Source organism: Crocuta crocuta, unplaced genomic scaffold (assembly GCF_008692635.1).
Source record: "Crocuta crocuta isolate KB4526 unplaced genomic scaffold, BGI_CrCroc_1.0 scaffold168, whole genome shotgun sequence".
In the NCBI taxonomy this organism is placed as follows: domain Eukaryota; kingdom Metazoa; phylum Chordata; class Mammalia; order Carnivora; family Hyaenidae; genus Crocuta; species Crocuta crocuta.
In genome coordinates, this window is record NW_027532591.1 from 2,670,941 (window position 1) to 2,689,983 (window position 19,043).

Sequence of the window (19,043 nt, forward strand, 5' to 3'; positions counted from 1 at the left end):
TTACGGGGAAGTATGTGCAGGGTGGTCCTGCCTATATTAAGTGAAGATCCCCACCTAACCCTGGCTCCATAACTCAGTGAAACATTTTGATCCTTTGAGCAGCAGTTGCTGGCCACCCTCTGGAGATTCTACCTAATGCACCATGGCTTTAAACTAGACTCCTGTGTATAACAGGAGGCAAAGATAACAATATTTATCATCCTCTGGGGATACAACTCAGCCCTCAGAGTAGAACGAAATTTACTGAAAGTGCCAGGTTTAAGATTCTGTTACAGTGTTTTTGGACATCTCTGTTACTTATCTTCTCAAAGATATTAGATTTTCTTTTTCCAATTGGGAAAGGACACTTATCAGGATAATCTAGGTACCAGGGAGAGAAAACATGTCTCCCAAGTTGCTTTTGTGTGCAGCCGTGGATACGTGATGGCACAGGAAGCCAGGTTCTTCATTTTTCTCCTTTATCCACCTGCAGACTCTGCTGCTGGAGAGAAAGGGACGTGGTGTGTGGCCCGCAAGCTTTTGTGCAACCTCGGAACTCAGGCAAAAAACCATCAAACCCCTGGTAGAAATTATATTATTCCCACGAACTGCAAAGAATTGAATTAGTTTCTCATTTTTAATTATGTTGTCCTTTTGTTTTTTCAAGCTTTGAGATTGCATTAGAGATGTACAGTATTTTAGGGGGCGGGGGGGGCATGGCTTAGGCAGGATACAGTTAGGTGGCTGAGGGTATATCTTAAAGCTAGCATACCTGGAATGCTAAATTACTTTTTAATAACTGTCTATCTTGTTATCACTGCTCTCCAAAAGGAATAGAGAAAGGAGAAAAAAAGTAACAAAGAAAAATCCCCAGAAATGAATCCGTGTACAACAAACAGCTTTGATCTACCTTCTCTAGATTGTGTAATTTTTTGCATTATAGCGATCAAAAAGAATTATATTTTTACTTGATGTTACTCTTCATGTGCCCATACAGTGTAGGTTTGTTTTTTTTTTTTTTTTAAATCCCAATTCAGGCAGGTAAGAGCTCTGAAGGGAGGGTTTTGAGGACAGAGTGGTCCAAACTAAACATTATCCGCTATAAAGCTGAATATATGGAGTAACCAGGGCATGGAACAGACTGTAAGAACTGTAGATGGTTGAGAAACGGTGAGGTCTATGTTAGCTGGAGCTACTGGGAGAGGTTTGAAAGATGAGGTTAGGATTTAGGTAGAGGGAAGAAAAGCAAAGGTATGGAGCTAAAATTTCAGTCTAAGAACAAAAGCCTTTTTTATTCCTTTGTGTTTTGGACACAGGAAGTAGAGCAGGAACATGCGTCTTTGGAAACAGTAATCTAATTTGAAGCAGCATTGCCAGATGAAGTTAAGCATACCAAACAGTGAAGCTGGTTAGAGTTGCACCCTGCCAGACAAAGACCACATTTCCTAAACCTCACCTCTAGCCCATTTTTTTCATTTTTTTCTTTATAACACGTCTTTGGCTTCATTAATGTTATCATTCAGTGGAAAAGGCAGAACAAGGCAAAAAAGACCCTTCACTGCTGTAGACATCAGGGTGAATGCTTTCCCACCCACCACCTTTGTATCTGGAATCATATCTCCCAGTTAAAGGAACCAACTCAGTTTTGATTCAGTGACGCTGGGTAACTTCTGTTCTTTCTCAGATTGGTGAAAATGGTATTAATCCTCTGTGACCCTCTCAGTAAGTGACATGTGGGTACAACAGCAGGGGGTAGGGGGATTGTTAGGTCCCTAAGGTCAGGATGCATTGCATAGAATATCGTCTCTTCGGTTTAAAAGAGAAAGGAAAGTGAGGGCTGTGGACTGCTTTATGTTACCTTATATACTTTCAAGAAACTGAACTAGGGCATTATGAGTTTTACTTCTGAGATAACTTTATAAGCAATAAAAGACTCTGAAAAATCATAAAATATGAAAGTGCTTTTAATTCGTTCCTAAAATGTGAATTCAGCCCTAAGGTGAGTTTGTTGGCATACTTTCTTACAACACCCAGCCAAAAAAAATAATAGCAGCAGTTTTTGGATGTTTCTTTGTGCCTTATGTGTGTTTTGGGCATGGTATTCAATGCTTTAAATACAGAAGCTCATTTAAATAGTAAATTGGGATTTCTTGGAGACTCATAATAATAGCCAGGGTTTATTGCGCACTATATGCTAAGCATTGTACTGAGATGAATAGATGGAATTTCGTGTAATCCTCAAGATAGTTGTTTTACAGATGAAGAAACTTGGACTTAGGAACAATTGAGTAATTAGCCCCAGGTGATGTAGCTCCCAAGTGGAGGATCTGGAACTTGAACCCAGGACTGTCTGACTAATTGTGAGTTGTTCAATTTACAGTTTATCTTTGGCAGTTTCTCTAAAAATACTCAACTGACTTTTCCCCTTTAGAAACGAACTCAGCTTATATTACCTAGAGAATGAATACTTTTAATTTAGGGAAAATTCAACTAGAGTTCAAAATCTTTTGTTTCGGAATAGAGCATACTATGCATTAAAAAAATAATAAGTACTGGTGGTTTTTTAATTAAGCAGGTCACCATTTACCTGAACAAGAAAGAGTAGAGTGTTTTTTTAACTTCAGGTTTTATCTCTTCACAAACTACTCTTCACTATGTTTTCTTTTTCTTGATTTTCTAAGCACTGTATTAAAAGGGATGCTGCCTTAAATTTAAGCATAGTTAAAACCCAGTCTCAATTATGCATAACCCAAGAAAATCCCAAGATATTGATTAGCTAAATGAACTTTTCTACATGCATATTAGAGGGCTAGTGATGGGAAGGGTAGAGGAAATAGTAGCATTTATCAGCACATTTTGCTGCTGACTGAAAATGTGTTTGGTACAGTGCAACGTGTTTTTTGAATTCAAAGGAAAATCAGGCATATTTGCATCTGTCATTTTATTTCTCATCCCCCTGCAGTCATCTTACATGTATTCCACAAAGAAGAATGAAAGAATTTTGATTTGTGGACTTGGGGAGGGAAATTGATTATTGTTGAGAGTGAATGGAAAATATTCAGTTATGGAGAAGATTTGGCAGCCTAGTGGGGATACAGAATGGAAGAATAGGGGTCTCCCTTATTAAGGGGAACTTGGAGATGTCAGAATGTTAAGTGCAAACAGTAAACCATGTAATTATTGTGCCTCTTACACACCCATGAGGCAGAGACCGCCCATACTTTCTAATTAGGATCGGTTGGCAACTAAGTGGAGCTGTGAGGATTCAAATTCGTACAGGTACATTCTGCTTCTTTCGATATAATTCTTTTCCCAGGATATAGGAGTCAGGATTACAGACCAGGTATGGTTTCCTTTTGCCCCTTGGCTATCTTCCCCTTCATCTTCCTTTCCATATCAGATGGTTCTGCCCTGCTTCCAAACTCAGATAACAGTAGGAAAGTATTCTCATGTCCCAAGAGAAATGTCTCAAAGGATTTTTACCTGGGATGTGAATCAGGCCTGGTGTATTTTAAGGGTTTTCTATTTCTGTGCTTTAGCTGACTGTTTGGTTCATAGGACCAATTCCCTGTTCACCCAGCCTTCCCTCCTTCCCTCAGTACATACACAAACACCCCCACACACACTCCTTCCCTTACTCCCCCCCTTCTCTGTAGAATGACCTGGTTGATTGAGACTAGGAACTAAGCAGGAAGGTAATGTCAAACTGAAATTTCCACACATTATCTAAAAATGTAATTCATCAGCTTCAGGGTAGGAGGAGAGTGCTTTCTGAAATGTGTTAATGGGAAATTCATTTTTTCTTGTCTTCTGGGAGGTGTGGCAGGGTGATTTCTCTTTTCAGTCTGCCTCCCCCACCCCACAACCACCTCATTCCACATCTCCCTTACTGCTCTTAACTGATGAACTCTGTATCTGTCTTTATTCCTTGTAAGAACTAAAGATCTTTAAGTTGCCTTTTTATTTTTTCTACAGTCCCCAAATTGAGCTTTGATGGGAGAAGATATTTCTAGTTTGGAGAGAAGATAAAATTCAGATAGAGACCATATATTTGGATAAGGCTTTTACATTTGTAAAACATTTTCATTCAGCCAACAGTATTTATTTAGTGTATGCTCTCTCAGACCAAATAAATGTTATTCCCTTTCCTTCTCTTCTCTTAAATTCTGTATCAGGGTCTGTGAGGAAGCCAGAGAGAATAAGACATAGTTCATGCCCACACATTACTGCTAGCAGGGCAGTGATGGGGGAAGCTAGGACAAAGTATGGGATCCTGCAGCAGCCTATAGGTCTGGAAGGGGCTGGAATTTCATATCACTACACATCCACCTTTGCTATTTTGTTTGTGTGTGTTTGGGTGGGCGGGTGTTTGTTTTGTTTTTCACCAAGGTCCAAACTCACCCGTCCTGACCTTAGCTAGTAATTTCATTAACACAGGACTCATAACAATACAGTGAAGTTGGAGTTTTGATGGAATGCCTGCTATGTGTCAGTTACATATTATAAATGTTATCTCATTGAAGCTTTATGTCAGTTATGTATGATCAGTGGTATTATTCCCATTTTATAGATAAGGAAGCCAAGACTTAGAAACAGTTAGCTGGAGAGTGGGGTTAGATCTGTCTGACTCAAAATCTGTGATCTTTCTGTTACTCTATCACTCTGCCTGTGAATAAATGAATATGAAGAGATCAGCTATGGGTGTACAAAGGAGAAAAAGATGACAGTAGGCTGGGGTTCTCAGAACATGTATCAAATGAGCCTTGATCTTGGTAGAGAGGAGGTTATGGGAGACCAGTCCATGAAGAGGCAAGCAGCTGAACCAAGCTTCAGAGACATCTTCAAGGGATAGTGAATGGAACAGTCAGGACTATTCTGTGGGTAAGTGTTATTAGTGGCCCCTTTGTGTTGATGAAATAACTGAGGCTCAGAAAGGTTAAGTAATTTATCCAAGGTCACAGCTAATAAGTGCGAGAGCTGAGATTTGAACCCAGGTTTGTCAGACTCCAAAGTCTGTGTTTTTTTCTACTTTCCTAATAAATAACCTGACCTAATACAGAAGGAAGTGGACAATTTGCAGGCTCCCCACGGCGTCTATGATTTGAGGATCATTGTTTATCTTGCTGAGGTCAGGCACAAGTTCTCTCAGTGACTCTCCTTGCACCTACTTTAGTTTCTTGCTGACTTACAAGTTTGGTTTCCTTCTTGGCCCTTGTTTTGTAGTTGGATGTCTGGTGATATGTGAGGTCCCATTACCATTAAGTGGATACAGCTAGTTCAGTTAATTGCTCCAATTCCTATGGCTGCTAATGGAATTTCTCACCACAAACATCTTGACTAAGATTTAATCATTTTACTGGCGATATGAGTATAAAACATATAGTTAATAATCCCCAAAATTTCCCTTTCTGTCTGTTTTCAATGGCTTTGACATTCAGTACTTCCTCTGACCCTGTCAAAATAGCCAATATATTGAGGCCAGTGAGCCCCATAGAAGATTTGAGTCAAGAGCACTTGGCTTCTTCTTTTCCTTGCTCTTTCTTCTCTTTTTTCTTTTCTTTGCTTGCTGCCTGTCCTGCCTCCTCTTTTTACCTTTTTATTTACTTACGTGCCATTTGATTAAAAGAAGATTTGATTTGGCTTTGTAAGATAATATGGAAGAGAGCTAGAATTAAAATAGCCACGGGGTTTTTTAAAAGGCAAGGTTTTTAAAGCTTCCTACCCCCGTCTACAAAATGGGTATAGAATGAATGATAAAAGGAGAGCCAAAAGGAAAATTAAATGTGGCTAGGAGACTTTCTGAGAAGTAACCAACCACCTAGCCTAAGTTTTCTTTACATCAAGGAAAAATGGATGGTGACAACCTTGATCTCAAGTGGTAAGCAGGATCGCAGCCCACCCCACCCCCACCTTCCCCCCATACTCTTATTAGCCCACAGACCTCTGTGGAGACATTTGCCAGCTATAATACAGGATGGGATATGAAGCCTGAAATCACATACATAGAGTTTTCCTTTCCTCATCTTTCTAGCTTGAACCCATGTTGGATTGATTAACATGTTTTTTTCTGGCCAGGGAAGTCAGTGTCAGAGAGAGGCTGCCTGACTGGAGTCCCTGTTTTCACTGTTTTTGTAAATAATGTGCCGAAGGAAGTGTTCTGAAGTGGGCTTCCTTGCTCCTGCCACAAACTAAGGTATTACTGACCTCCAGGTCTCTTCAGCCTTCCCCTTTCCCCTCAAACCCTGAGGCTGGGCAGACAAGCACTTCAGTCCTCTGCTTACATCTTCCTGGTAAGTGTTCCTGCAGTGAGTTCTGGCAGGTTTTACAATGCCCAGGATTCTGAGCTGGACAGCACACAGGGAAATCAAATGTTACTCTCACTTTCTGGTCCTGACCCTGGAAACTGGAACTAGTCTTCAGCCACCTTTTCCCTTCCCCAGTGCCCCTTGCCAGTAAGTAGAGCCTTTCCAAGGAGGCCAACCACCCTCTAAGTACAGAAGAAATAGAGCACTACCCTAGAGCGCTCCACCATCCCCAACACATACACACACTCCCCCTGAAAGCTTCCCTCTCAGAACTACCAGACACAGTGCAGTGAACTCAAACCAGAAGTGAGACAGATATTGGGGCGCCTGGGTGGCTCAGCCGGTTAAGCGTCCAGCTTCAGCTCAGGTCATGATCTCACAGTTCATGCGGGCGAGTCCTGTGTCGGGCTCTGTGCTAATAGCTTAGAGCCTGGAGTCTGCTTTGGATTCTGTGTCTCCCTCTCTCTCTGCCTCCCCCCTGCTCGCGCTCTGTCTCTCTCTCAAAAGTAAATAAAACATTTAAAAAAAAGTGGAAAAGGCCTGTTACCTTTAAAAAAAAAAAGAAAAAAGAAGTGAGACAGATATCAATGAAATCTTGTGCCATCCCCCAGACACACACACACACACACACACACACACACACACACACACACGATATGTTATGTGCCTGGCCTTGGGTAAGTCACTTTTTCCTTGTGGACCTCCATTTTCTCAACGTACAATGAGAAGATAGGTCCTTACCCTGCCTTTTTTGCACAGTACTTGGAATTCAAACCAGCTGACACAAATGAAGGCACTTGTAAACTGAAGTAACCTATAAATGGGAGGGGCCCCTTCTGTTTCTTAACTGCTTTCCTCTTCTCACCCTGTGTCCTACCCCTGGGCCAACAGATGGATAAAGAGAGAGGAAAGGAAAAGTAGATATCTATCTGTTCCTGGTTCAGTCCTCAGTTATATAATTACAAGTAGGAAGTAGGAAATGCCATATGAGAAGGCAGGAAAGTAGAATGGGACCTTACATTTATTAAGCACTGCTGGATGCCAGTTGCTTTATATTTGTTATCTCATTTAATCCTGACCACAACCCTAAGCAGTAATAGCAGCCCCATTCTTTAGATGAGGAAACCAAAGCTCACGTTTGAAGTGACTGACCGAGCTGTCTGTGTACCCATGTCTGTCTGACCACATGCTGCTGCCAGTTGGAATAAGAGACTTTTCCTAAGAGAGGGTTCCTCGCATTCTTGCTATTTCATCCTGAATCTTGCATGTGGTTGTGTAGGATGTATTCCAGTAAACCTCAGAAATAGCTACGGTAATAATGAATAGCGTTTTAGTGGTTCTGGAAGATTATAAATGAAAGCCTTCAGTTCAGTATTTGAAAATGCCAGGATGATTTCCAAGATTGTTTTTAAAACCAGGCCACCTTTATGAGTGGTAACATGATAAAATGGAAGGGGTTCCACCAAGTTCTCATTCTAGCGATGGAACTTTCAGTGGATAAAACCGTTCTATGTCTCAGATTGTTGTACGTACAATGGGGATAACGACACTGGTTCTTTCCACCTTACTGTATGTTGACCAGAGATAAGCTACTAATGTGTTGGTAAGTCTTCAAAGTGCTATACCAATTCAGGATATTACTGTGGTCATCTAGAAGATAGGACATTGTGAGGAGGGGATTTATAAGGATAAAGCAAATACTAAACCCCTTGTGATAAGCTAGTTTTGCTTTCTAGTCTGCCTTCCAGATGTTTTGTTCAGTTATCTATGTACATCTCAACAAAAGCTGATTAACTGTCACAGACATCAGTGTCTAACTGTTATTAATGCTCAAGCTGATCAAATTACAACGCCACAGATCCTACTTGTGCTGTTAATATTAGATTTTGGATTCCGGTCTATAATGAATGATTTTTCCTCCATGCATTGGAAAAATTGGTTAGCAAGTTCATAAGAAAGTTTAATTAGCAGGCTGTTTGTGAAAATAGTGGTTGTGAGTCATCATTTAGAATGCTGAATTGTTCTTCTGTTCCTTGAGCAACCACATAGGATCCTTGTGTTTGGGAAGCTGGTGTCTGAACGCTGCCCACTTGAACTGCCCATGTAATAAACTAATGACAAAAACAGCACATTTTAAATCCCAGAGAGGAAGAGGAGGTGTAAAGCATTTGTGTAGTTGTGTGTGTGTGTGTGTGTGTGTGTGTGTGTGTGTGTGTGTCTTCCCGGGGAATATTGTGGACCTACTTTAATCTGGAATTGTGCTAGGCATGATAGCCTAGTGATTAAGACCTAGACTGCTTGTGTTAGCATACCAGCCTTACTAGTTACTAGCTGTATAACAGGCAAATTTTTACCCTTTCTGTGCCTCGGTTTTCTCATTTGTAAAATAGGGATATTGATAAGATTATTGTGAGCATCAACATATAAAACACTCAGAACAGCACCTGGTAAGTAGTATATAATTCTTACAGCAGTTCTGTGAGATATAGGTATTATCAGCCCTATTTTAGAGTTAAGGAAACAGACTCAGAAAAGTTAAATCACTTGTCCAAGGTCACACAACTTCTAAGTTTATCTACCCAGAAGCAAGTCTATGTGATGTCCTCTGAGAAGCAGAATCATAGACCGTTACAGTAAAAAGAGACCTTAGAACTGTTCTCTGGCTTCGGTTCCTTTTTCCTGTGGGCCCCTCTGGTATCTCAGGAATTATAGCTCAGAGCTGGGACCCACACCCCCAGGCTAGGGTAATTATATCCTGAGGCAGTATTCTGTCCTGTTTCAAAGAGTAGAGTTCATTTGAGAATCTCATCTAAAAGTCTTCCCCAAAGGTGTTTAATAGGTAATATGTTTTTTTAAAAGAGGTTCTGTGACCAAATGAGTTTGGGAAACTGAAGTGAACCAAGTTAAAAAGGGGTTTCTTTTTATCAGTGCTTTCTTTGAGTCTGTGCTAATGTGTTATAAATCTTAAAAGGAATGGTATAATACATAATTATATTATAATGGTATAATACATAATATTACTCTAAGAACCTTTCTTTCTCCAGCATTTTATTGACTGTCATTCTAAGCCAGGAGGGAGGAATGGAGCTCCATTAGGGATAAGTTTGCAGTAGCAGGGAAGGAGGCAGTTTGGGATAGTTCCTACCTGATGACCTCATGGTTTTGGTTAAGAAAGAGGTGGGATCCTCCATTACACATGAGTGGGCAAGCAGAGGCCTTGGCATCCTAAAAAGGTCTTACTGGCTCCCAAGAGAAACCAAATATGGTGCCAGATGGATCTGTCCCTTCGGCACCAGCACAGCCCCATCACACATTAGGCATTTTTGTTGAAAATTAGTACTGAGCATGTTCTGGGCATGATTTAAATCATGAATGCATTTGGTTTTCTGATTGTCAGGGTGACATTTCATTTTCCATTGCCCAAAAGAGCTGAGCCATAGAAGGTGTTTATGTTTTGTGATTCTCACACACATTCTTGGGCATTCCTTCATTTTCATCTCTCTCAGGTACTAGACTCAGTGTAACGATGCTGGTCACACTGCACAGAATAGCCATTCCCGAGAAGCACTTAGCTTAAAAATAAATAAATAAATAAAAATCAAAGAAGATGGATTCCCTCCTTGATTCCTACACTACAGACCCATTTCTGCATGAGTCCTTTTGTTCTTGGGTTTTTATTTCTTGATTTTGTCTTATTTCTTATCTGCAAGCTGACTGGTGATGAAAAGGGAAAATGTGCTTTGATTCTTGTTTCTTTTCTTTTCTTTTTTTTCCATGGATCTGGGGAATATCTTTTTTAACATTTGTCAGAACCAAACATGATTACGAGATTCCTGCCTGGTACTTCACTATCAGTGAACTCTCGATGATAGGGATGGGGTGCTCATCTCTGAATTTCACACAGCTGTTAGTGGTGAGTCCAAGGGCAGAGATCCCCAAGCCCTGACTTCACAAATGACACACTGACAAAGATTCTCAGACAAAATCTTTCTCCAGCTCTGCACAGACAAGTTATTTTTCTCACCTCCTTCATTGAGAGCCATGAATTTTCTTTTACTTTGGATAAAAGCAATTTTAATAGATTTGTATTCAGTTAATATTTATGAAGCATGTACCTTGTGCCAGGCCTTCTCACATAACTTATCTCATTTAATCTAACTCCCAACATGATATCAGGAGCCTCCACAGACGCCATGTACACAGTGTTTGATGGGAGTTTTAGAAGCCGTTGTATTAGTGTTACACCCAGCACTTCCTTTCACCCACAGATATTTCACCCACAGAGTCTCATTTTGCCCAAAGGCTAATTACAGTGTATGCAATTATACTAACCTGATGACTTTTTCTACCTCTTCTTCCTTTGTTGTTGTTAGACCATTGTCTAACATCAGTTGCATTTCTGGAATCACCTGTTGGTGTTGCATCCATTCTGGGTGAAAAGTCTTGTCTGTATGACATCCCGACTTTTTGTTGTATGTGAGAGTAAGCCAACCAAGAATTAAGAATTCTGGTTCATTTCTCTGGCTAGCTGGGAGTTTGCCAAAATCCTCCTCTTTTTGTTTCAACCCTTGTTAAAAATATGTTGAAATGTTTCACTATTCTTTCCTGTCGGTAAGAATATCCTGAACATAACTTAATTGAGTGTTGCTTCGATTAAGAATCTTTCATTGCCCCAAGGTCATCAGTCTGAACACTTGTTTTCATGTGATAAATGCTGAAGGGTGAGGTGGTTGTCACTGAGGTTTCTATTATCGCTGGTACATTACCTATTTTTTCCCTTTCGGCTTTTTTTTTAACTAAGTACTTGATACTAGCTTTTTATCTTATGAATCGCCTTTCTTCTCTGAACAGACAGAAGAAAAATAGGGTTCAGATTAGTTTCGTTTTGTCATTTGTTGAGGCATATTATTGAAATATATAGATCTGTCATTTGGAGCAACTTATTTTATAGGACAAACCAAAAGAGGTTTAAAAAAAAAACCCTCCTTTGAGAATTTGTTGGTTGGCTTTCTTTTTGGAATATTGTAGTTTTGTAACCGGTCCTTCCTGCTCTGGGGACTGCTGGAAATCATTTTAGATACTCTGCATTTCCGTGAACCTTACCTGAGTAACACAGGCTTTGTTTCACATTTACTTGAACAGTTTGGGTGATACCACCTCTGAAATCAGGAAACTCTATTAAAAGCTTGTTTGGACTGTAGAGCCAGATGGATTTGTGTCTTGGGCTCTGAGGCCTCTGGACATCAGTCTTGATTGTAAATGGCACTGATAATGCCTACCTTGTAGGATTGTTTCAGGGAGCAGATGAAATGATAGAAATAAAGCACTCAGCTAGAACTCAAATGTTCTCACCAAAAATATGAGTAAGTAAATAAATAAATAAATGTATTTTATCATTACACATCATATCAAATCATATCAAATCATCACGTTATACACTTTAAATATCTTACAATCTTATTTGTTGACTATATAGCTCAGTAAAGATGGAAAAAAATAAAGCACTCAGTACAGTGGCACATAGTAAACCCTCAAAAATAACTATTTTTACTCCTATTTCTTCACTTATTGAATTCATTCACTCATTCATTCATTCAACATAAATTTATTGAAACCCTACTATGTGCCAGACATTGGTCGTACCAAATTAATAAGATCCATGTCCCTGCCCTTGAGGAATTTCAGGTCCATTAAGAAATAGATTTAGTTCAGCAAGCTTATATTGAATGCCCACTGTGGGACAAGTGTTTTGCTCATTGCCATCTTGATGCCACACGATGAGTTCTCAGCTTCTAGGGAAATTACATCTACTTAGGAAGCCAGAATGTAGCCTCTGGAAATAACCTAATACTGGTTCAATGTAATTTTAAATACTTCAGGAATTCAAAATAAGGGAGACCAGGTCCTGTCTTTTTCAGTAGTGTTTGTTGTTGGCAGAAAGCAGACACACTCAAAATTTCAGATGCCTAAATGATTCCTGAATCTGTGCCAGAGGTATGGGGAGATGTCATATATACATCTGAGCCCAGATGCAACTTGGAGCAGTATTGACAGTTCAGGTTGATACCAACAATCACCAGCCTCCTGGAAGTAATGGCTGTAAACCGAATGACAGGGTCTCTCTCCTCAAGGGATAGATGCTCATGCTGTCCCCTCCTGCTGGAATGCCCTTCTCTGTCTATTGCTTGGCTATCTCCTATCAATCTTTCTGAATTAGTCTCAGAAATCCCTCTCTTCTTCTAACTGTCATAACACTGAACCATACTCTACTATCATTATTGATTCATAGGCCTGACTTTCTACTAGCCCATGAACTCCTTGCTTCTTCCTTTGTCCTCAGTTTCAGAATCTGTAGGACAGACTTGAAGATGATTGATACTAAAGTCCTTTCCAAGACTGTCATTCTGTGATGTACCAGATCCAGTTTGGCAGGCACAACCAAGTGAGAGGGTGGGAATGGGATACTTGAGGGGTTATATATTGAAATTAAATGGCAAGCATGAGGACTCAGAGATAGTACTAGAAAACCTAGCCTCTCTCAAAGTTTCAGGCACACTGTGCCATGGCCAGCAGGTGTTTAGCATACAAATGAGCATATATTCAAGAAACCAGGGCACAGCAAAAAAAAAAAAAAAAAAAAGTGCACAGGCTCTGGAATCAGAGGACTCTGGCTAGTATTCTGTAGCCAAATAACCTTGGGTATGTTACATCTATTTCCTGGGCCTCAGACTCCCCTACTGTAAAACAGGGATAGAAATGCTTGCCTCACAGTGATGAATCACTGGGTTCTACTCCTGAAACCAGTACTACACTATATTTAACTAACTTGAATTTAAGGGGCGCCTGGGTGGCTCAGTTGGTTAAGCCTCCAACTTCAGTTCAGGTCATGGTCTCACAGTTGGTGAGTTCAAGCCCCACATTGGGCTCACTGCTATTAGCACGCAACCTGCTTCAGATCCTCTGTTTCCCTCTTCTCTCTGCCCCTCCCCTATTCTCAGATCCTCTGTCCCCTTCTCTCTCTGCCCTTCCCCCACTAGTGCCCTTTCAGAGTCTTTCTCTCAAAAATAAATAAACATTAAAAAAAAAAAACACTAACAGAGCGCCTGGGTGACTCAGTTGGTTGAGCATCCAACTCTTGGTTTCAGCTCAGGTCATGATTTCATGGGTTCATAGGTTTGAGCCCCAAATCAGGCTCTGCATTAACAGTGCATGGCCTACTTAGGATTCTCTCTCTCCTTCTCTCTCTGCATCCACCCCTGCTTGTGCTCTCTCTCAAAATAAACTTAGGGGCGCCTGGGTGGCTTAGTCGGTTGAGCATCCGACTTTCACTTAGGTCATGATCTCGCGGTTCGTGGGTTCAAGCCCCACGTGGGGCTCTGTGCTGACTGCCAGCTCAGAGCCTGGAACATGTTTCAGTCTGTGACTCCCTCTCTCTCTGACCCTCCCCTGCTCACGCTGTCTCTCTCTCTCTCTCTCTCTCTCTCCTAGAAATAAATAAAACATTAAAAAAAATAAACTTAAAAAAAATTTTAAAGCTAACTTGAATTTAAATTAAAAAAATAGTACTTACATTAAAAAAAAGAAATGCCTGTTTCAGAAGTTGTAAAGATTTAAATGATGATATATGTAAAGTGTTTAGCTCATAGTAGGTGCTTAGTAATTATTCTCTATCCTTTTTATTTCCTCAGTTAGAAGTCAGGATAAACTGAAACAAGTTGGGAATGTTGGGTCTAAAATAAATAGAATTTAGCTCTTTCCCTGATGCCACCCAGTAGTGCAGAGGTGGAGGCTAGGGTACACTCAAGATTGGCTCCCCCTTGGCCAGGGAAGGCATTGTTGCTGGAAGTATAATGGACATTAATACTGCTCTACGAGAAATGTTGAAGACTGCCCTTATCCACGATGGCCTAGCACATGGAATTCACAAAGCTGCCAAAGCCTTAGACAAGCACCAAGCCCATCTTTGTGTGCTCGCATCCAACTGGATGAGCCTATGTATGTCAAGCTAGCAGAGGCCCTTTGTGCCGAACACCAAATCAACCAAATTAAGTTTGATGACAACAAGAAACCAGGGGAATGAGTAGGCTTCTCTAAAGCTGACAGAGAGGGAAAACCCCATAAAGTGATTGGTTGCAGTTGTGTGATGGCTCAGAACTGTGGCAAAGACTTGCCTCAGGCCAAGGATGTCACCAAGGAGTACTGCAAATGCAAGAAATGAACAAATAAAAAACTTACCCCTTGTTCCTCAAATAAATAAATAAAATATAATTTAAAACCTTTCATCTTAGCATTACAAGGATCAGTCAATCTTGCTGGCTGCTGCCCCATTCCCTGATAACAAACATTGGTCTCTGCATGCTTCTAGTCATGGTGCCCTTACCACTTCACAGGGTAGCCATGCTCTCATCTGTCATTATTAGAAACTTCTTCCTTTTACCAAGGCAGAAATATACTCCCTCACTTTCTTCTCCTGGATCTTTATTCTCTCCCTTGGGGCACCACGTGACAGGCCTACCCCTGCTTTCCCATGACAGCCTTTCAAATACTAGAATTGGCTCTGAGCACCTCTAGAGTCCTCTCTCCTTCAGACTGAAGACTGCAGGTCTTTCAGATGTGTCTCATGGGACTAGTTCCTCTGGACATGGGTAAGGCCCTGGTGTAAAANAAAAGTTTGCAGCTCTTCCTAGTCCCTTTCTGCATGGTATATGGGAGATTGAGTGGGTTAAGAGTATGTACATATGCATGCAAATAGATCATATTCATCTATTCACCCAACAGATATTTACTGGATATTCAACAGTGTCATGGACCCTTTGGTAAGTCCTGGGGGTACAGAGATGAATAAAATAGCATCTTGGCCTCAAGTTGCTCCCTGCCTCATGAGGAACAGGAACACATTAAGAGATGGTTTTGAAAGGGTGTGTTGGTGAGAGTGTTCCCCTGATCTGCAGGGCTGAGAGGAAGGGGCTGGCATGATTTTCATACATGTTTTATTCTGCAGCATCATAGAAACAGTTTGAAGATACCAGGGGTGCCCCTTTCCTCTGTTTAGTCACTTAAGTGCAGTGGTGGGCTGCCCTCATGTTTACTTGTATCATTGCTCCAATATTCCAAGCATGCTCCTGCCTCAGGGACTTTGCACATAACCTTTCTTCTGCCTGGGGCAGTTGGGTAGCACACTCAGTTGAGCATCCAACTCTTGATCATGATCTTTGGCTTGGATCATGATCTTGTGGTTTGTGGGCTTGAGCCCCACACCACTGTCAGCACAGAGCCTGCTTGAACTTCTTTCTCTTCCTTTCTCTGCCCCTCCCACTTGCTCTCTCTCTCTCTCTCTCTCTCTCTGTTTCTCTCTCCCTCTCAAAAAAAAGATTTCTTAAAAAAAAGATTTCTTCTGTCTGGGATGCCCTTCCCCCAGAGAGAGGGGACTGGCTGCCTCCATTCCCTCAGGCCTGTGCTCCGTGTCACCTTAGCAGCAAGGCCTCACTTGACCATTCTATTAAAATATTGCAACCCCATCCCCTACACTGTCTTTTTCCTCCTCTACTTTATTTCAGCCCCAGTAGTCACCATCATCTGAAAACTTTATATTTTATTTATGTTTCTTATCTTGCTCCATCACCCCCAATCAGAATATAGATTCAGTGATGGCAAAAACCAAGTGTTTTTGTCCTCTACTATAGTCTCAGTAAATGGAAGAATGTCTGGCACATGACAAATGTTCAGTAAATACCTGGGGGGTAAATTCATGCAGTGTTTAGATTCAGCCCTCAGGTTGGCTCATCCCATGGTAGGAAAATCCTATCAAAATTGTACTGTTTCTTCAAAGCCCAGCTCATATGCCTTCACCTCCAGGAAGCCTTCTGTACTCTGCTCAGTCAGAATCAGTCTCCATCTCCTCTCTGTTCCTGTGTATAATTTTGTTGTTATTGTTGTTGTTCTTATATATAGTTTTAAAAGAAATATCTCTGATATATTTATTATTTTTGCTAAGCTATCATTAATTCTTATATCCATCTTTCCCTTCCACATATTAAGTCCCCTGATGTTAGGAACAATTTCTTGGTCATTTTGGGGCCCACTCATAATATCTGGCATATTGTAGGTGCCTATTACACATGGAGTCTGTGTGCCTGTTGCATATTATGTGCTCTAATATAAAAGAAAAGCATCAAAACATTCTCTCCCTTTAAGAAGGTTGGGACCTCACTGACAAGATAGCATTCTCATACACAATAGGAGAAGGCAGTATTTAATGGGGCATGAGAGAAGAAAGACAAGGAACCAACATCCACTGAGCATCTGTTATATGCCAGGCACTTTGCATACATTATCACTTTTAATCTTCCTAATAATTCCATGAAAAAGTAATCTTAAGTTCATTTTACAGGTGCAGTTACTGCAGCAGAAAGGAACAAAGTGGGAATTCAGAATTGGAGTATGAAAAGAAATAGTGTATACAAAGAAATTCTGAGGACTTTCCCATTTGAGCTTCCCTTCCCTGTTACTAAGGATTAGATGTATAGTTTTCTCAGAAACCTACGTGTAGGGACATTACTTGAACTTGGTTAGCTAAGGCCACACAGCAATTAGCTGAAGCTGCATTTCTTACATCATTATATTTCTGTGTCAAGTCTCCAGATGATGCCAACAATGCTGGTACAGGGAGCACACTTAGAGCACAAACACTTTAAACCATACTTAGTTTGAAGCAATTGTGTGAACTACCAAAAGAAGAGAAATTCTATGACCAGTGGCTCTACTAACCCTGAGCCTGCAGAAGAAAAGCCAAGGCCCAGACTGCCCAACACCATGTAAAACCACAGAGGTGGGATAGGTGGGAACAGAGCCATGGGTGCTCCAGAATCTCAGAGCATTCCCAGCCAGTGTGAAGAAGGGGAAGAGACCCCAGTGCAGAATGTGTGCATTCTCTCAAGTGCTTACTTGATGCTGGACACTCTGCCTTTTCACAGAAGGTAGGCCCTGTGGAGAGAAAAGCATGATCTCAGACCTGGGCTTATTCCTAGCTGTGGACCCTACTTGCTGGTTGCTTTTGGACAGTTTACTTAACCTGTCTTAGCCTCTTTTTCTTATCAGCATAATGGGGCTGATGGTACCCATTTCACACAGGAGTAAATTAGGTAACATTAGTAGGCTGGCCACTTAGCCCAGTGACTGGCACAAGGTAGACCCTAAATAAATGGTAGCTGCTGTTAGTCTATGTGCTAACATAGTTAACCATCGCAGTGATTTTTTGATTATGAGGACAAGGGATTAGCTCTCTTCTTCCAGATAAAGGAATATGCTGATAAAGCTTAAATGGCTTAACTAAAGTTGTACAGCAAATATAGTTTTAAGACACACACACACACACGCACACACACACACTACATATATCTCTGTATGTGTGTGTATCTGTATAACAATAGTGGCAGCTCTCTCTGACCCTCTTTAGGGTGTGTTCAGGTAGGTTTTGAGGCATCTGACATCTCCAGACCAGCAGGGAAGGAGTCTTGGGATTTAGAGGTGGCTGCTGTTAACCCTGCATGTGGATTACTGCCATGCAGGTGATCTTAAGGTGACTGGGGATTTTATCATGTGCTTGGAGAACAGAATTCCATCCTGAGCTCGGGGTTCTAACATTCACAAAAATCCTTACTCAACTCAGAAGTTTTTATCAACAGCAGCTACCCATCTGGCTGCCCCCTCAGGGACTTTGCAGATGAGGGGAATAGCTATTCAGTTTCTGGAGAATGACAATTTTTGAAGAAAGAAAGAGCAAAGTGTGCAGGTTGGCAGTGCAAAATGCTGAGGCTCCTTCCAGCCAGCCTTGCAAAGTGATGGCTTCTCTGTTGTTGCTGTCAGCCTTGAGTATGTCACATTTGGGGTCCTCCTGTCATAAGCCCCAGGACCCCGAAAGCAAGGGAAAACAACTTCTATACAGAATTACCAGGAAAATGGGGCTATAACCAGCTATGAGGGCGATTCCTAGAGTTTGAATACAATAAAAATGCTTAGCACAAACTATTGAAGATAATTTTGTTTTTCTTAGATGATTCAAAAAAAGCCTCGGAGGTATTTCAGGGCTTTAGAATAGTTGTCAGTGACATTTTAGTTCAAATGGAGTTAACTGTGAGTATGGCAAGGGGTACTGGATTTGGAGTCAAAAGATCTAAACCAGGGGTCAGCAAACTATGGCCAAAAGGCCAAATTGAGCCCACTGCCTGTTTTTCCAAACGTGTTTTATTGAAACACATATTGTCTATGGCTGCTTTCATGCCACAATGGCAAGCTTGTCATGACAGAGACCAGAGGACCCACCAATCCTAAGCTATTTACGATCTAACCCTGTACAACAAAAGTTTGCCAATCCCTGATCTAGACTAAGATCCAGCTCTATAATATAGGGCAAATCACTGTTTTCTCTGATTTTCAGTTTCCACATCCATAAAATGATGATTATCTCTCCCACGGGGTTATTGTGAGATTCAGATGCAACAGAATGGGTGGAAAAGCACTTTGGAAACGTAGAAGGGGGGCAGCACCTGATCTGTGCTGGAGGAGAACTTACCCAGACATCCTTTGTGCTTTCTTTTCCAATCCTTGGTGTTCACTTGTCATGCTCTCCCTTTCTCACAAATGGAAAAAGAATTCCCCAGGTACGCCACCTTCCCCCCACCCAAACACAAATCATTCTAGAAATGGAGGATTGGTACAAACATATGTATCCTCTCTTTTGTCTATCAAATAGTTGTTGGG

The 19,043-nt window shown here is 41.1% G+C and overlaps 1 protein-coding gene and 1 pseudogene across 3 annotated transcripts in view; both read left to right on the plus strand.

The window, feature by feature from the left end:
- Nucleotides 1-19,043, plus strand: part of ELAVL4 (ELAV like RNA binding protein 4) — an 89,788-nt gene that overhangs the window by 41,131 nt on the left and 29,614 nt on the right. The gene's annotated exons all lie outside the window — the stretch shown is intronic.
- LOC144244456 (small ribosomal subunit protein eS12 pseudogene) lies at nt 424-14,502 on the plus strand (annotated as a pseudogene).